We start from the raw sequence: 20260 nt of genomic DNA, 5'->3' as shown, positions 1-20260 counted from the left end.
CTATGTTAACATACCCTAGCAGAATAAGTCATAAATTTAACTATATGCAAAAAGTTCCCATCACATAACATTTTCTCTTCTGGGTGATACTGCATGGATACATTTTAACTTCTTTTGCAGATTTCACAGGTGTTTTGGTAATGAATTATTTTTAAACTAAATTATGCATTTTGCACTGTGCTTTAAAAGAAGATACCAAGAACTTGTAATTTTCTTTTAATTTGTCACAGATCCTGTGAATGATAATTATAGATTATCGATGGCTTTTCAAACGAGAGGGTGGTTCTCAGCTACAATCTCATTGAAGGGCGACATGTATATTCAAGATTATTTTGATCAATAAGTTTTTACTATGACAGTGGTAATTTTGTGAGTAAAAGTGAGGTTTGTCTCATCCGTAGTTTTACTGAATGTTCACGGTCACGTGACTCTATTGTTGCTGATAGACTTGGGGTCAAACCGTGACCTGCTTTCCAACTGGAAAGACCATTGATAATCTGTTTATCGCTATTTTACCTATGACGTCGTTAATTTTTACATTGACAACGGCACGTGCGCTCTTAGTTTCTGACGATAATTTTCCGTCTCAAGCGAGTAGCATGATATGAAAATTATCACAATTAGACAATATACGTATAGTGTCTTGAAATATGAAATTTATTTGTATGAGGCTAAGAAACGGGGGGAAATGCGAGGTTTACCGAGCATTTCCCCCTGTTTCGTGCCGAATACAAATAAATTTTATATTTCAAGACATTAAACGTATATTGTCTTTATACTGAAATCGATAAAAAACATAAAAAAATATAATAAAATACGTAACAAATTTATTGTTAAAAAAAAGTGTTTGGAATTTCCCTCTTGGGGTACCATTGTTGGATATTTCCCTATGAGCGTAGTAACTCATAAAGTCCAGGCGATAAGACATTGACATTTTTAGGAATTAGAAAGAAATAAACTATAATTTAATAATATTTTATAAAAATGGTATGTAAATTACGAATTTCAAGACATAACAAGTTTAAATTTACAAAAGTTTGACAATTGTTACTACACGTTGTCATGGTTGTGACGTGACATTGTTGTTGAAATACAGTAGTTCCGGTAAGTAGGCGTGGCTAACAGGTTAGTTGAGGTCATTGACGTATAAAGCTAACGTTTATACGTATAGCTTTATCTGTATAGTAAAATAGCTGATTGCAGTATAAAAAGCATAATACAATATATCATATCAAGTTTATTTTTGTAAATAATTATAATTTCATGCACATTTAGCCAATATAAATGTAAATTTCTTGGATGAACAAAGTAAGCTGCTAAATCTCGTCTTAGGCTACGACAGTTATTTTCGAATTATAAAGCCCAACACTTGTAACTTGAAAATTAAGTTGACGACACGGCAAGTATCATTCTTCTATCCGTGGTCTTGATTAATTATCACTCATCTAACATACAGGATGAGACAGCGTAGATTAAGCTTTCCCTGTGCTTTTTTTTTTATCGTACTCAATATGAGTAGAATGAAATACATGGGTAATGGGTATACGTAAATGAAAAAGGGATTCACTTGATACCACAGAGATCTAGAGATCATTAAACGATTTTACACGGCACGCAAGTGTCCATACCATATGTCAAGCTTTAAATAGCCCCGTGTCGATATAACTTTTAAATAATTCAAAATCTGCCATTCACGTAAAATTCTTAAAGTACGAGTCTTTGTAAGAATCAGCGACTCTTTTCACAAAACATCTTACGACTAAAATTGATCGTAAGTTATACTGAAATGTGTATGACTTACGAGTATTTTTACTCTTACGATTTTTTGTGAAAAGAGCCGCTGGCAATTAAGAAGTATTTAAAAAAACATGGACGAAAAAAGCCCGCCAACCTAACCGTCCTATTTTGAAGTTACCCTCATCCTGATTTAAAAATTGTAGAGGTATTTCGTTTCTGCTTGTCTCGTTAATTGATAAGATTGATAGCAAATTACGGCATCAGCTCCCCTCTATTGGTATTTTCTAGTACGTTTCAACCAAATTGTAGCTTGAAATACCATAACAGGAAAATAAAACTAATGTTATATTCGTGCCCCATTATACATTTTGAACTTAAATTAATGTAAACTTAAGCGGATTTTTGTTTGCCATGTTTTCACCACTCTCTGATTCTTATGCAGATTGGTACTTAAAACTTTAAAGATTTTACTACGACTTCTGTCAATTTTAACGTATCGATTTCCCATTTTCAACACTCTTATTGTTAATGTGTGCTGTTCCTAATGCTAATTATCCAAACACAAAAATTATGATTTTAGTAACTAACCGATTATTAATTATTAATCCCTTTAAAGAATTTTTACTATCTAATATTATTAATTTTAATATCACAGTATATTACATGGTTTCCTCATTACGATATTTTAATGAAAACTTACAAAAGTTCCAGGAACCACTTACGAACGCAAAATGGATAACCTGTAGAAAACTAATTACAAACGAGATATAATATCCTAATGTTTGCGGTGATGTTGTTTATAGAGCCCGTAAATTTAGATACGATCCTTGTTAACTTATCGATCCTTTAAATAAATAAGTCTTAATTTAAAATTTAAAAATTGTAATAAGATCTTTGAATATTGTTTTTATCGGTACAAATATTTATTTTGTTACCAATGAATTAAAATATAACTAACTATTGTTGCTGTACAGCTATAAACATTTACGGTCATACATTCTGTCGATACCTATATTTTGGCATTTAACAAGATCATGATTTTTTCTGAATGTCATGACTTCTTTAAACTAAATTCATTAAATGTGTATCGATTGATATCTTTGTCTTACTTAAATGATTTTTTTATTAGTTATTGGCTTTCAACTAGCTTTTAGTAACAGTTACTGCCAGTATTCTCAGATTTGTACTTTGTGTCTTGAGTCCTTTTGTTAGTTGTTTTTTTTTTGTGTTTTTTGTTTCGATGTGATGAGTTAAGAGTTTTCAGTTGGTTTGATTAGCTTGTTCTTATGTTATTCTGTTACACTACTGTCCGAGGTTATGGGAGGGTTGGGTGCGCGCAAACATGTTGAACCCCGTCCCATTCTGTATGTGCCTGTCCCAAATCAGGAGCCTGTTAATAATCGTTTGTCGATTATTGCTATTTATCATATTTCTTTTTCGTTTATTGTTTTGTACAAAAATGAGGCCGTTAATTTTATTATTTTAATTGTTTACATTTGTCAGGCCGGTATCTTTTATAGCTTGCTATGCAATATAGGTTTTTATAATTGCTAAAGGCCCTACGGTGACCAATAGTGGCTTAAGTCTACATCATTTGAATACGTGTGACAATCATACTTTATTTATACTGAAAATATTTTAATGTCATCTATTTATATCATGCATGTCTGCCAGTTAAGTCCTAACAAATTCTATCCCTTAAAGTGTTGAAAGGTTGCAACCCAATTATACATAGAAATTGGCATTTTATCAAACCTGTGTACAAGTAAAAATTGTTTTCTCCTTTTTCATTTAAATCCATTTCTACTTGCCAGTACCCACATTCAAGATCAAATGTCTAAAAGACGGTGATTTTCAATACTGAAATCCTCCCTTTTAATTAGGGATGGACGCCTTAGGATTTGCTGAATTGTTTTTTTTTATCAATCTTATGTTGAATTGATGCAGCCCTTCCTGGTTATCCTTGGATTTAGAAAATGTCTTGTCATGCCTTTTTTGAAAGACTGTCTAATTGTTTCAGTTAACCCTACAAGTTCATTACTCCTGAATTTCAAATCTCGAAAATGATCGGATACTTCTTTCGATTCCTGAAATCAGTCACTGGAGTATTTCTGTATCTTACTCGTTGCAACAGAGAGGCGAAAGATACCAAAGGGACATTCAAACTCAAAAGTCAAAAATAAACTGACAACGCCATGGCTAAAAAAGAAAAAGACCAACAGACAATCAATAGTACACAAAACACAACATAGAAAACTAAAGATTGAGAAACACGAACCCCACCAAAAACTGGGGGTGATCTCAGGTGCTCCGGAAGGGTAAGCAGATCCTGCTCCACATGTGGCACCCGTCGTGTTGCTCATGTTAGTACAAACCTGGTAATAAATCTTATTCGGTAGGTCACATTCGGGGAAAAGGGAACGGGATTGTAGTCACGACATTTGGAACATATCCGCTATCATCTGTGAAACGGATATTCCATAACGGTCAACCACCTCGTGATGGAGTTCGTAAAATTTACGATGGGATGATTTCAGCCTCACTCTCTATCAAGGAAATCATGATAGGAAATACAAGCCCGGGAATATCGTTTCAATTGGGAGATATATACTCCGTATGCAGGCGCTGCTTGAATGTTGTTATATAGAAATGGAAAGTTCACAATTGGGAAGCTGAAATCATCTCTTTTGTCGTAAAGTTTTGTTTTCAACCGACTCTCATTGTCAATTTCTAGATGTAAGTCAATATATAATGCAGACTTAACTGTATCTGTTGTATCCTTTATCTCAAGTTCAACGGGATAGATGCGTTCAACATAGTCACCAAATTTTGAATTATTTAGTGAGAGAACATCATCTATATAGCGGAAAGTAAAGTTAACGGATACTGCTAACTGCTTTTCTTTCTTCCTAAGAAGTTCCTGTATGAAGTCAGCCTCATATGAATAAAGGAACAAGTCGACAAGATGAGGTGTGCAGTTGGTTCCCATGGGAATGCAGATTGTTTGTTGAAAAACACGTCCTCCAAACGTAACAAATATGTTGTCAATCAAGAAATCAAGCATCTTGATAATGTCAGTTTCAGAGAATTTTTTGTTTGAATTAGCGTGATTTTTTAACAAAGTAGGATTTATCCCTCCGTAAGACAAGATACTTGTATCTACGTTGGCTATATTTTTTTATGAAACAAAGGATGTCCAACTCTTTCAATTTGTTTTTTTTTTAGTTTTGAATGGGGAATACTTGTGTAAAGTGTAGAAAAGTCAAACGTTTTAATACTATTGCAAGATGAAAGAGTCTTAGATTGTATGTACTCTAAAAGATCTTTGTTTTTTTTTGTATCCACATCTGATAAAATTGATGTTATAACTTAAAAGGAGGTTTCATGGAGCACTTGGAAGACCCAGTAATATAAAGTTGTTTGTAAGGACACTTATGTAGTTTAGGTATCCAATACAGTGATGGGAGATCCAGTTCTTCATCTTTGGTTGAAATTCCAAAGGAACATAGAACAGACCTATGTTTATCCAGTATTTGTGAAGGCTGATAATTTTTCAAAGCTTTTCATTTTATTTTGTTAGGTATTTGTCTACATATGGGGTCCACTGGCGATTTAACAACTAGTATCTTTTCAGTTTGTTTTAAAAAAAAATGGCTCAATTTTATTATTGATTATGCTACTTGAATCGCACTCACTAATCCATGATGTAACAATTTCTTATTGGGTGGGATAGTTATTGTGAACATTTGAATACAATCTATTTCTTAGTCCTTTAGTGTGACACTGATACAATTATTTTGTAATGCAAAAAGTCATAGCCAATACAGGTGGTATGTCAATTTCTTTAGCAGCATTTTTTTTTGTAATACTTGCCTATAATTTCCAATTAAAATATGTATCTCAACATGACCAATTACATTAACATAATTACCACCAGCCAAACAAAGACGATGGTTACTTCTTTCAATCTCGGGTTTGAATTCGGATAGTAGTAATTTATATTTCCTGTGATATATATATGACAAACTGTAGAAAAGAATTATTTAAACAATTAACAAAAAATATCAACAATAAAACATTTAACAAACAAACTGTCTTGTTTATTCTATTTCCTTAAACTTATGAACATTGAGAACCCGAAGACAATTGCAGGTGAACGGCCCTCATCCCCATCATAAACCAAATCTGGATGCCTTTTTTTTGTTGTTGGTGGAAACTGCTGTCTCAATAACATATACCCAACTTTCTCTTTATCCATACACGTTTCTTGCAGTACACTGTACTAATATTGCAGTCAGGAGTCAGTGTTTTGGTATAGAATTATTTAAACGATACCTTTTAGTCGTCAATTTTTAAGTGCATATATGTTGTGTACAAGTTGTAATGTCGTACAAATTATAATTTGTACAGGGTTTTTGTACAAGTTTTCAGTATTTTTACACACGCCTTCTTTCACCAGGTAATACAATGTTATTTTCAATAATTATCCAGTTCAATGTTTTACTCACAAATTTATAAACTTCAACCTAACATTAAGCACTGTCCTCTATGTCATAAAACTACAAATAAGGACACCTGATTGGTTCAGATTATATTTTTATTTTTTTACTAATACCATATTCTATGTCCACAAAATATATTTTAGTGTTATTATATAAACTTTGTGTCAGTACTATGTGCAAGACTGTAGCATGTAGTTGTGGAAATAAAACAGTGATAATCTTAACCAAAGACACTGTGCTTATTTTATCTAATTATGTAAGTATTCACAAAATACTGATAACTTGTACAAAAATACTGTACAAATTATAATTTGTACAACATTACAATTTATACACAACATATACAATATGTCCATTGTGTAACAAAACTTAAAATGTCTATGCTTCAAGCTAGTTTGACAATAGAAAATATTGATTGTTGTTTTTGATATTCTTTTAGATCCTTTTTTCGATTTGATGTTTTTCAAAGCCTTTCTGTTTTGTTTTGATTCCCTTAAAGGCCATTTTTTATTATTTTTTTATTCTATAAAAGAGGGACGAAAGATACCAGAGGGACAGTCAAACTCATAGATCCGAAACAAACTGACAACGCCATGGCCAAAAATAAAAATACAAACAGACAAATAATAGTACAGATGACACAACATAGAAAACTAAAGACTAGGCAACACGAACCCCACCAAAAACTGGGGGTGATCTCAGGTGCTCCGGAAGGGTAAGCAGATCCTGCTCCACATGTGGCACCCGTCGTGTTGCTTATGTTATTACAAATCCGGTAAATAGTCTAATTCGGTAGGTCACATTCGTGAAAAGGGAAGGGTATTGTAGTTACGACATTTGGAACATATCCGATATCATCTGTGAAACGGTTATTCCCTAACGGTCAACCAACTCGTGATGGCGTTCGTAAAATTTACGAAGGGATGATTTCAACTTCACCATTTGGAACTCTTGGTTAAATAGCTTCCTTGTGAGCAGCAATCCTCTATCAAGGAAATCATGATAGGAAATACAAGCTCGGGAATATCGTATCAATTGGGAGATATATACTCCGTATGCAGGCGCTGCTGGAATGTTGCTACATAAAAATTGAAAGTTCACAATTGGGAAGCTGAAATCATCTCTTTTGTCGTAAAGTTTTGTTTTCAACCGACCCTCATTGTCAATTTCTAGATGTCAGTCAAGATATGAGATAGACTTAACTGTATCTGTAGTATCCTTTATCTCTAGTTCGATGGGATAGATTCGTTCAACATAATCACCAAATTTTGTATTATTTAGTGAGAGAACATCATCCATATAGCGGAACGTAAAGTTAAATGATATTGCTAACTTCTTATCTTTCTTCCTTAGAAGTTCCTGTATGAAGTCAGCCTCATAATAATAAAGAAACTAGTCGGCAAGAAGAGGGGCACAATTGGTTCCCATTGGAATTCCGACAGTCAGTTGAAAAACACGTCCTCTAAACGTAACAAATATGTTGTCAATCAAGAAATCAAGCATCTTGATAATGTCAGTTTCAGAGAATTTTTTGTTCGAATCAGAGTGATTCTTTACAAAGTAAAGGCAGTTTCACAATAACTTTGGAACCCGGCTTTGATTGCTGATAAAATAGATGTTAATAATTAAGAAAGAGGTTTCGTGGAGCACTTGGAAGACCCGGCAATATACCGTTGTTTGTAAAACGCTATTTTCGATTTTGATTCTTTTACATATTCCACTGGTCATGATTGTATCTGATGAAAGTTGTATGAGTTAAACTTGTAGACCACGTTAACATCGCTATCAAACGTTTGTAGAAAATGGTGGATAAAACCTGGTTTCATAGCTAGCTAAACCTCTCACTTGTATGACAGTCGCATAAAATTCCATTATATTGACCACAATATGTGAGCACAACAAACAGACATAATAGGTACAAATGTCAAAAATTGGAGTACAGCAGTCAACATTATGTTATAATCTTAATCACTATAAAAATGAACAACTATGTCAACATACAAAATAAAATGTCATATAGAAACTCGATAAAACACATAAGCAAAAAATGACCATAGTTTTTTTTTTTTTATGTTTTCTGCTTTGTATCGATCTGATGAGTTAATATAAAAAATAAGGAGATGTGGTATAATTGCGTCCGTGTACATTAACGCCAAACATTTGTCATTTTAAAATGAAAAATAGATTTTGCAAAATGCTAGTTGAACTTAATGACAATTTTTCCTTTAACTCTTTTTTTAAAGGAATCATCTGATTAGTTCAAATTATCAAAATTTTATACAGTTCTCTTGTTTAATCACGAACGTATATGATACAACGGCTGATATACTATTGTGTGAAAATATTAGGCCAGTACACATGGTATTATATGTAGCATATTGTAAATCTTAATCTCCTTGTATTTTTCCAGGCTGCACCTATAAAGTAGTAAAAACATAAGAAAAATGTAAATTCTATAATTTTAACATTTCTTTTCACGAAACATATCAAATACCTCTTACATAAAAAAAACCTTAAAGATTGACAAACAAATATACGTGTCATGATCATGATAACCACGATATCTTCAAAAAGCATTTCATGACAGAGAGAGGAACACTTGGAAAAATTACCTCCCAGTGGATGTTTGTCAATAACAACGCGATGAGGGTCTTCATACTCTAAAAACAAATAAAAAAATTTAGCAAATAGTACGCGATAAATTCGTATCAAAGCCTTTCCGAATATTACAATGATCGATCACTTGATTGAATCCTCAAGTAAAACGAAAATTTATCACATGCAGGCATATTCATAACCACGTGTTATCCAAATTCACTAAAGCTTTATATTTTCCCTTGAAACACACAAGTGACTCTAAGATCGTTTTCTTCAGTTTCTACAATTAGTCAATGTTTGTCTTAATATAAGTAATATAAGGTATAAATGAAAGATGCGGTTGAGGCTGCATGAAATCATAGTTACTTAAAATAAGTCCTGTTAAAACCAAAAACTTTGTAATCATCAGAAAATAAATCAAAAATCAAATCCTGGCTCCTTGTATCCTTGTAATATGTTAAGAATTTACTTTTTGCGTTTGTAGCATGAGGCTGGTATATGTTTTTACTTGATTTTAGCCAATGCTCAACTTTTTCATTCCATGCTCCAATCCTTTTCAAAAGTCTTTCTGTGAACGAAGATATCTCGGAGAATTTTCCAACCATCATTTGTTTATAAAAATATTCCGGAACTCTAAATTGCTTGTCCCAGTGTTCGTTCTTACAATGTTTTATAATTTCTAGAAACTCATTAAATGACACTGTACGATTGATTTTACACGCTTCGTTCAGATAATGTCTGTGTTGGCCTTTGTCCAAATATGCCGATAAAATTCGTTCTCTAGGCTCTCTCACAAAAACAGCTTTCAACCATTGCTCGTTATTCATCATTTCCATTATTTTACAATTATTAAACATGTTTAAAGTCTTCAGTCCACTTCTGGGATCATGCAATATCGTTTTGTTTATACCTTGTGTGAATTGTAGTAACCTTTTCCAATAAGTACATGCTGACTTTGCGCTCCAAAAAAAGATTAATTTGTATTTTGGAACAACAATTGGGAGCTAAGATCATATTTTTATTGTTGTATAATTTGTTTGTTCAGTTTATGCTCGTTACACGTATTGTTTAATTGTGTTACAAGAACTTTTGGCTTTTGCTTTGTTGGCCGAATATCCGGTAGATGCCGAGTCCATTGTAAGAATGGTCGATAGGTAAACTCCTTAGTTTGTCGAATGGATGATTGATCCTTTGACCATGGTAGCCATGTTTGCTGCTTTAGCTCCTTATGAAACATTTTTGTTAAAAGGTAAAGACATATTATTGTCATGGTTACCATCGTCATTAACTTTACATGCCGTAACCCCATTACATCTATCCCTCTAACACGTCTTTTACCTCCAGTACTGATACAAAAACACTGTCCCTGATCTGAACAGATCTCATGGAATAGTCTTACCCCTGCCAATCATTAATGGAGTCAGATGTTGATCAGTAGTAATCAGTTTCTCAGTGATACCCTAGTGAACATTGTGAAAATATAATGAACATTTTAATAATTTAAAAAAAAATCCACTTTCCTTTAATTGAATCTAATCACTAAGGATAAACACACTATTGACATTTCACTAAATGTTCCTTTGTTCAGATCTGTCGACTATGTTTTCAACGTATGACATATTTGATAATGGACGTAAAGATAACAACAATAATTCAATACATATACATTATCCATAATATATGTTTTGTACAGCTATATTTTATCAGGAATATATGTCACAATTTACAGAAAAGAATCTCGTTAATTTGAACGTGAGCAAGATTGAAATTTATATAAAGTATAATTATAGTATTTTCATCGTTAATCGTATTTAGATTATTCTTAAAATAAAACATTTTATGGTCATTTCAATTCAAATTTTATAGGCATAGCCGTAGTATCTTCATCATACATTCTCTGAATCTAACAATATATAAATACACAAAAACCTATACAACTGGGCAGACTTCAATGATAGGCAAAACCATTAACGGTAACGTTTACAAGTATGCTCAGGTTACTTTGAAAATAGAAAGCAAAAAAAAAAAATAATAAGCTGACATTTCCCGAGGTAACCTTCGACTCAGGGTTATTTCACTATTTTCAGATGAAATAATTATATACAAATTTTTGCAAATTAAGATAATTGGTTGCATTTAGTTCTTTTAAAACATGTATATAAACACGAACCCCATATTGCGATATAGGATGCGTTACTGATTGTTTATTGCGGCGGATTGAGCATAACATTATCACGTCCTAGAGATGATTTTTTATGTATATGAATATGCTCATAAATTGTATGAATATCATGACAAATTTAGAATTATAATTAAATGTCTTTTGTCACATGTAGAAAATAATTCTTGCACGTTCAGGACTCGAGAAATTAGCAAAAATTACAGTAAGAGGCCTTAATTCCTGAATGAAGATCGGTGAAATCTGGATTGCAACTAAAAGTTTGGGCATATAGGATAGAGACAGAAATTTTGCGAATTATTTTATACTATTAAAACGTGTTCTTCAATGTTTGTCTCAGGACTCACAAAGAATCTGAGCTTCCTGGAATTGTATACAATGTTTTCAGTGACGATTTCGACCAGGTGATGCCTTTTAAAGTCATTTGCTTATAAACTCAATTTCCTGCACACCGAATACCATTATTGTAGATTATCTTAAAGTTCAACTGTGTTTAACGTACACAATGATAATGTTAAGGAATCAGAATGTTTAGGAGTATTTAATGTTCTCATGTATGATGCAACAGTCTATTGATTTTATATCTTACATAGAGTCATTTCATAAGAGTGACATTATTGCGTACCAGTTGAGCAATTTTTTGCACTTGCACATGGATAATAGCAGCTCTCTGCATTTGCATCTGTTAAACACCAATATGTTGATTAAACATAATATGCATTAGTAATTTAATAAGAAGTTGTCAAACAAGTTTGTAAGTTATTCTCCTTGCTCGATTTTTACGGAGATATTGTCCACAAGACAATTTTTCAACATTCTGTTCTCTTACATCTCAAATCATTTACTAAATATTTTGTATATAGTCTTATCATGAAAACTCACAGATAGTAGTTTGAATTTTCATTGCAGTTAGGTGCAATATCCTGATTTTATGTGCAAAGAATGTAGAAAAATCGAAATAAAACATCACTTTTTCGCTCTTATTCTGTAATACTGCATGTTATGGATTAAAGGGTGTATATACTTATTGCAATAATACAAGGTAAGTGACAGGTCAAGTCTAGTTTGTCCCGATTGAACAAGTTTTTAAGTTGTTGTTCTTGCACATAGAAAATTCAGTTCTCCGATTTTATTCTGTAATATCTAAGATTTCCCATATATTCATATAAATATATGACTTTGAAAATCAACATTCTTTTCATAGAAAAAAGAGAGAAAAGATAGCTGTGATCTTCAATCATTTGAAATTAAAGCTCAAATACTTCTTCTTTCAAAAATTAGAAAACAGAAAGAAATTATTTTAATGACAATCCACCCATAGTTCATTACAACCTAGCTTGATAGTACTTTATTGACATTTGATTTTACAGATGTATGGAAATCATCCAGAATTAAGGAATAAATATATCTTACATGTCATCATTTGACTCCTTACATAAACGTTTAAGATAAATATTATTCATATCTTTAAAAAAAAAACGATGTACCTAATGTAAAACTATGTCTATGGTGAAGGTGATCACCATAGTTCAACCTTTGTTCTGTATCTAACACCAATACGGTAGATTATATTTGCGCGAAGCTTTTTATTACACGGTTCCAAGTGTGGACACTGTATAACTTTGTTCATACACCTTCCAAATTTATTGTAAGTCAGGGGATGATATTACATGTAAACAAACTGGTCAATGAATTTTTAGGTAAAGTAGTGATTTGGTCCAGCTAAAAAGGTCAAACAGTAACATATCAGAAGCTTTCAAACTGAATCCTAGACCCCCTTAACATAAAATTGTCCATACTGGTAGACCTTTCTCTAATTTGTGATATAATTTGTCCTGAAAGTAGTACATTACACTGCAAAATTCTTTTTTGTTTTGGGGCCACATGTGCGCGCATCATTTCAGTGATAAATATATGTAAATTATTTGTATTTATTTAAAACTATTCATAGTCATAAAATAAACAGTACTGATCTTACATGAACGTACACGCGCTGAATACTTGAAGTCCACAGCTTCATACCCTCTCTCACTATAGCGTATACCTACTTGTGATTCCAGTACTTAGTTTAGTATATGTGGTTTATGAAAATTTAGGATAGTGTAAAGGAACATTTGATGCCAGTAAAGATTAAAAAACGGCAGACCTGGAGGGATTGGACAGAATAATGAAAGAGAAATAAAATCTCCTTGTATCCTGTTTCTATTTTGAGCTACAGGTATTATTGAAATTGCTTCATTTTGGGATTCCCTTAGCGGTTCGTTATTGCCTTGTCGATTGTTCTTTTGAAATCACAGACAACATTTGGGAATTGAAAACAACATGAAGTTAACAAAAATGTGAAATTGCAGGATAAAAACAATATACTTACATAGACGGGAAATGCAACACTTATTCGTACTATCAAACCAGAGAAACGCGAGGCTAGTCGAGCTTTTCTCTTAGTTTCTAAACTCGTACAAACATTTTTTTAAATTTTACTTCAATGTTACGTACCTAAATTTTAGTTCAATTATTGTTATATTGTTTCCTGCAAACTTGTACATTATTTATTCTATTTCTCGATGTACAAAAAATGGGCTGCTGCATCTTGTCTTATGCTTAAATAAATGTTTTCGAATTATTGATGCACAACACATGCAACTTAAAAATCAAGCTATCGACATAAAACGTGTTCTCCTACCATGTTCTTGGTTATTTATAACTCAAATAACATGCAGATTGCAGGATGAGACATCGTACACTCACCTTTTCCTGTGATTTTGAAACTACTCAATAAGAATAAAGAAATAATAATTGTTAAACTTCAAAGAAAAGCAATTCAAGTAATACCAGACTAGACATATAGAGGTCAACATACTATTTTTAAAAACACAAGTGTCAGTATAAAATGCCAGGCTCTAAACTGTACCGTGTCGGTACAACTTTAGAGACTAAAATAATCTTCCATCAACATACAAAGAAGATAAAAATACAAAATTATGAACAAAAATTCTACAGATGGTGTTCTTGACTTTGACAGGTACATTAAAATTAGATCATTATCGTTTAATTTAGTTATGACTGCCATGATGCAAGTGGGTACACTTTTAAGATTGGGATAAATTTAATCTGGGTACCTTTAGAAGCTTTAATTTCATCTTAGGTACTTTTCCTTACATAAAACATACCTGGGTACGTTTTTATAGTACCCAGGACGACAATGAACCGTTATCTTCATTAAACCATAGTTCGGTGAAAATAGAAATAAGCATACATAAATTGTGTTATATTACCTTATCAGTGTACGCTTCTTACATGTAACATTTTAAGGGTGTGGCAGTTCAATTTTTAGGTTACATAAAACCGCATGCTTTCAAGGGAGACAATTTGTTGACACACTAGATTTTCTGTATGATCTCAATTGCAATATTCAATCAACATTGCAGCCTAAATATAGATTCATTTTTGTAACCCACTTCAGAATGGAAGAAAGAAAGTTTTCACCAATATGTTGCTTGTGAAGCGATGGCCTATATATTTCTGTCTAGATGTTTCTGTCAGCTGAGGTTATTCCGAAGACAGCTGACATAGTTCAATGAGTTCCGAAAAGGATATTTCAACCAATCAGCGGAATTTCAATTTAGACCATTTCTATTTTTGATGCAGATATTCGCTTACAAAAAAGGAAATTATAGTAAAATAGAATGCTTTTAGTAGATATAAAACAGGGAATAATGAACTCATTTAGCAAAAGAAGGATTTGAGCGAGGTTCTGTGTATTCACATGATTTGTATTTCTATTTCTCTCACTACTTTTGAAACATGTGGTGGTATTTTCCGACCCAAATGGTTCACCACAAACTTTATTTTTATATATCGTATACATGTAGTAATTATGTTTCAACTGTTCGTGCTTTTACAATTGCCAAAAACTTGTAACTAATCAACATTCATGAACATGTAAATGAAATGAGTAACCGTTGCAATTGCAATGCAACAGAGTTTTTTAATGCTGCATATTGATTTTGAAGACAATATTCTAATTTTACATGCTTTTGCATTGAAGGACGTCCTGAACAAAAATGCATTTATGTATATTTGAAGGACCAAAAATAGATAAATTTCACACAGAAATTTGATTTTGGTTATATAACATGCAGAGTCAAGAATAAATATTTGAATCTGTGCTGCAATGATTTTTTTTAAATTAAAGAAATTTTAGAAAATGTCCCTAGTGTGAATTTAATTCAGGGGAAATTGGCCCTACGCATACCCGGTTGCCATTAAAATATTTTGCTATCGAGTACAGCAGATGTTTGTCTGCTGTTCTGACTTCCATTGCAATACAATGAATTAATTACCTAAAATTATTTTCATCACTGCTCTTACCTTTTTCATCCCATTCGTCCATTTCTTTTGTTATATCCTCCGGTTAGTTTGCAAGCAAAATAAAGTTTATATCAAAAGCCTGAATTTTTTTAATTTCACTAAAAATCAAATCTATATGGCGTGTATTTTGATGTCAATATGTTCATTATTCCTTAACATATTACATATTATAATGGCCTGTACACATTTAACTTCTTTTGCAGATTTAAAATATGTGGGTCGTGCATTTTATTTTAAATGCATTTTGCACCGTGTTTTCAATTTTGAGACATCGATACAAAGAATTTATTCTTATATAAGTACCTTTTCAAAGGTTCTTTTTAACAATAACATTGAACGTTTCGGATTAAAACCCTTTTCAAATGCAATATTTAATATATATTTATATAACAATAATTATCATTTCATGTGGTCTATTATGACAAAGCAAAATCTTTGAAAAAAAATTGTTTTGAAATTGCCAACTGAAGAAAAGCATACGATCTAAGAGATTACAGTCAACTGCTGTTTTGTTATTCACCACAGATTAATAGATAAATCTTTGTCAGCAATTTTAACAGACGTACTATAACATACACTTTAGTTTTAGATATCAATTACACTATCAATATCTGTTCCGGTTTTTGGTGGGGTTCGTGTTGCTCAGCCTTTGGTTTTCAAGGTTGTGTTTTGTGCGCCATTTGTCTGATGGTCTTTTTCGTTTTTAGCCATGGTGTTGTCAGTTTATTTTGAATATCCCTTTGGTATCTTTCGCCTCTCTTTTACATTGTTTGTCTGTTATATTTTTCTCCATTGCATTTTTAAATATTTAAATTCTATTACTTTTATTTTTGTATTACTATATCATTTTTTACCCCGAAATCGCATCGAGTTTGTTATCGTATCAATTCAAGTCCTCTGTAGAAAAGTCGTACAAAATGTCCTCCCTCCTGAATTTCGACACCTCAATATGACGTAATAAACACAATCTCTACTTTACTGAACAACAACTAAGGATGATTCGACAACAGAAAAACTGACAATACTGTTCCCATCACAAAACAAACGGAAAGGACCACTAGAGAAAGAATTGCAACAGATACTTCAACAGTAGTAGCTACGTCTTTATATAATCAGAAACAACATCCCAACCCATGAAACAAATATCTGCTTCACCTATCACAACCCTTCTAACAACACAGGAAACTACAATATGTTATTAATCAACTACACATGTATTCCAACAACAGAACAAACTTTAAAGGACGTGACAACTTATACAACAATCTAGATAAATTGTTGATTTATTTGCAATTTACCTACTGACAGAGATCTGTACTTTCAGGGATTAAAGGGGCATTAGCTGTCAAATTCACGATCACCGATTTGACTCAAAATCTCATATTTGATTTATTGCATACTAAAACGTATATCCAAATAACAAAGTCCAAAATAAACAATTAACAATGCATGGACTCGATAATATGTATCAACATTTCGTGTGTATTTTTGTCTAGACGTCATCTAATTAACCATCGAGATAACCTCCGAAGACTGCCGACGGTCATACAACCCCATATAAAAATAAATGTAAGTAGAAACAGATAGCGACCACGTGCAATTGGATTTTTTTTTTTAGGTCTGTTTGATTTCAAATTGTAGGTTTAAAAGTATGTTTATCATCTATTTTACCTGTATAATGATTTTTTTGTAGATCGAATCAGTCAACCAAATGGTTCATCCTTGTTTCACTTTCAATGTTGACATTCTTTTCCTTTTAATAGCTGAATACATGCGTAGCCAATCTCCAGCTAAGGGGTTAAATTAAAGGTCAAATGCAAATCTTATTCTTGTCTATCAGTTACGTTTTTGAAAAGGAGTTATAAGGAGCAATGGGCGGCTTGGTAATTAACATTATCATCCTTTACGACAGACAAAATAGCTGATCTGAAAGGTACACGATCTACTTACCACTATACATCATATACTGTGTTACAACCTTAGATAAATATAAAAATAAGAAGTGTGGTATAATTGCCAACGAGACAACTTTCCACAAGAGACCAAATGACACAGAAATTAACAACTATAGGTCACCGTACGGCCTTCAACAATGAGCAAAACCCATACCGCATAGTCAGCTATAAAAGGCCACGAAATGACAAATGTAAAACAATTCAAACGAGAAAACTAACGGCCTATTATGTACAAAATAATGAACAAAAAACAAATATGATACACAGAAACAAACGACAACCACTGAATTACAGGTTCCTGACTTGGGATAGTCACACACAGAATGTGGCGGGGTTAAACATGTTAGCCCATCCCTCCCCTAACCTGGGACAGTGGTGTAACAGTACAACATAAGAACAAACTATAAAAATCAGTTGAAAAAGGCTTATATCGTTGGTTCATGTTTGTCATAATTGTTTTTCGTAAATTGTTTTGTTATAAATTAAGCCGTTAGTTTTCTAAATTGAATTGTTTCATATCTTTTATGTCAGGGCCATTCATAGCCGACCATACGGTAGGGGTTTTTCTCATTGTTGGAGGCCGTACGGTTGCCTTTAATTGCTTACATCCACTTCATTTGAACTTTGGTGGATAGTTGTTTCATTGGCAATCATACCACATCTCCTTATTTTTATATTACTAGTAACTCATCAGATGGATACACACGGAAATGCATATAACAGCCGACGAGGAAACCCATTAAATCGACCACCGAAAGCTAAATTTCTATGTAGCCTAGGTGGTCGAGTGGTATAGGGCGCTGGACACGGGGCAGACGGTGTTGCCACGATGTCACATAAGCAAGGGTTCGAATCCCGCTGAGGGAAGAACAAAGATTTGCTAACGCAAATTTGAAGATCTAACATAGTTGGGTTAAATTTGAGACGAATTATATATATATTCTGGTGTTAGTCCTGTATAAAGACGTGTTATGCGATGGAGACTGTCTGTCATAAAGTTGTCACATGTTTAGACGTGTATATACTTTTTTTTTAGACTTTTTTGGTCTTTTGGAAAATGTTGCTTGTGCTGTATTTAGACCCCTCTACCAAGAAATTTGTTTTGCATGCACACGTATAAAAATTGTGGTTTTTATCCAACGCAATCATAGGTTTGAACGTTGTTTTCAATTTAGACTTGTTTGTATTTTTTCGTTTGGGCTTGTATCATATTTGCCTTCGGGTTTATATAATCCGTTCATCCTATTTCGACTCTTCAAAATTCAAGAGTCAATCCTAAATTGAGGTAAATTATATGGCCTTCCAAATACCGTTTCTATTCCTAACATCACTGAAGAGACATTTTTTGTCGAAATCCGGATATGGTGTACCAATTTTTCCACCTTATGTTTGCGGTATACCATCTTTTTTCCGCAAGTTTATTGTTTTCTGTTTGGTATTAAAATTAATAAGTAAGATCCATTTTGTTACATCTGGTGATCCGTTTATTTGGCAATCGCCATGGCAGTAAGCAGGGTTTAAGAACATCTGTTGTTCGACCTGCTAGTCAAATGCGTTTTGTTAAAATATACTTTTTCACTTTTTTGGTCTTTTGGAAAATGTTGTTTGTGCTGTATTTAGACCCCTCTATCAAGAAATTTGTTTTGCATGCACACGTATAAAAATTGCTGTTTTTTTATCCAAAGCAATCATAGGTTTGAACGTTGTTTTCAATTTAGACTTGTTTATATTTTTTCGTTTGGGCTCGTATTATATTTGACTTCGGGTTTATATAATCCGTTCATCCTATTTCGACTCTTCAAAATTCAAGAGTCAATCCTAAATTGAGGTAAATTATATGGCCTTCCAAATACCGTTTCGATTCCTAACATCACTGAAGAGACATTAATTGTTGAAATCGGATATGGTGTACAAATTTTTGCACCTTATGTTTGCGGTATACCATCTTTTCAGCAAGTTAATTTTCTGTTGGTTGACCGTTATAGAATATCTGTGTCACAGATAACCATGGATATGTTGCAATTTTTGCCTTTTAATAACGCATCAACTGGGAGATAAATACTCCATTTGTAGGAGCTGCTGGAATGTTGCTATATAGAAATGGAGTTCACAATTGAAAGGCTGAAATTATACCTATAAGTTTGCTCTCAACCGACCCTCATTGTCAATTTCTAGATGTAAAAGTCAAGATATGAGACAGACCTAACTGTATCTATGATATCCTTTATTTCTAGTTCGATAGGATAGATGAGTTCAAAAAAATCTACAACTTTGAAATATTTCGTGAGAGGACATCATATTTTTAGCGGAACATGAAGTTAAAGGAAAATGCTATAAAATTCAAAAATAAGATGCTGTGGTATGATTTCCAGTTGTTATTATTCATAATAAGTTCCTGTATGAAATCTGTCTCATAGGAATAAAGGAACAAATCGGCAGGAAGAGGAGCATAATTTGTTCCCATAGAAATACCGATTGTTGGTTAAAAAGATAGCCATTTTTATCTATGTTGGACTTTCTTTTCAATGAAACAAAATTGGACAACTTCTTTCAATCTGTCTTGAAGTATAGAATGGGGAATACAATGTACTAGTGTAAAATCATGAACCTCGGTAGTACTTATCTTGTGTCACGTTTTTATGTGTTTTGTCTTCTTTTTTAGGGAATTTGATTTGACGATAGACCGTTGATAGTCTTTGTCAAATATATTCACTTTTTTCCTAGTCGCGGAGCTAATGTAGACATCATTCCTCCCTACTGTTTAATACCATATGTTAAAATCTGGATGCCTTTAGCTTTTTTGTTGGGAACTGCTGTCTCAATGACCCATACCCAAAATCTCCTTTTATTCATAAACGTTTCTTGTAGTACACTGTCAGTCAGGAGTCTGTGCTTTCGAATTAACTAAACGATACCTT

The 20260-nt window shown here is 32.7% G+C and overlaps 1 protein-coding gene across 2 annotated transcripts in view; it reads left to right on the top strand.

Annotated features, from left to right (window-relative positions):
* Positions 1–20260, top strand: part of LOC127728151 (40S ribosomal protein S18) — an 821762-nt gene that overhangs the window by 61876 nt on the left and 739626 nt on the right. The gene's annotated exons all lie outside the window — the stretch shown is intronic.

Source organism: Mytilus californianus, unplaced genomic scaffold, assembly GCF_021869535.1.
Source record: "Mytilus californianus isolate M0D057914Y unplaced genomic scaffold, xbMytCali1.0.p SCAF_2, whole genome shotgun sequence".
Classification (NCBI taxonomy): domain Eukaryota; kingdom Metazoa; phylum Mollusca; class Bivalvia; order Mytilida; family Mytilidae; genus Mytilus; species Mytilus californianus.
This window is presented reverse-complemented; position numbering and strand designations above follow the sequence as displayed.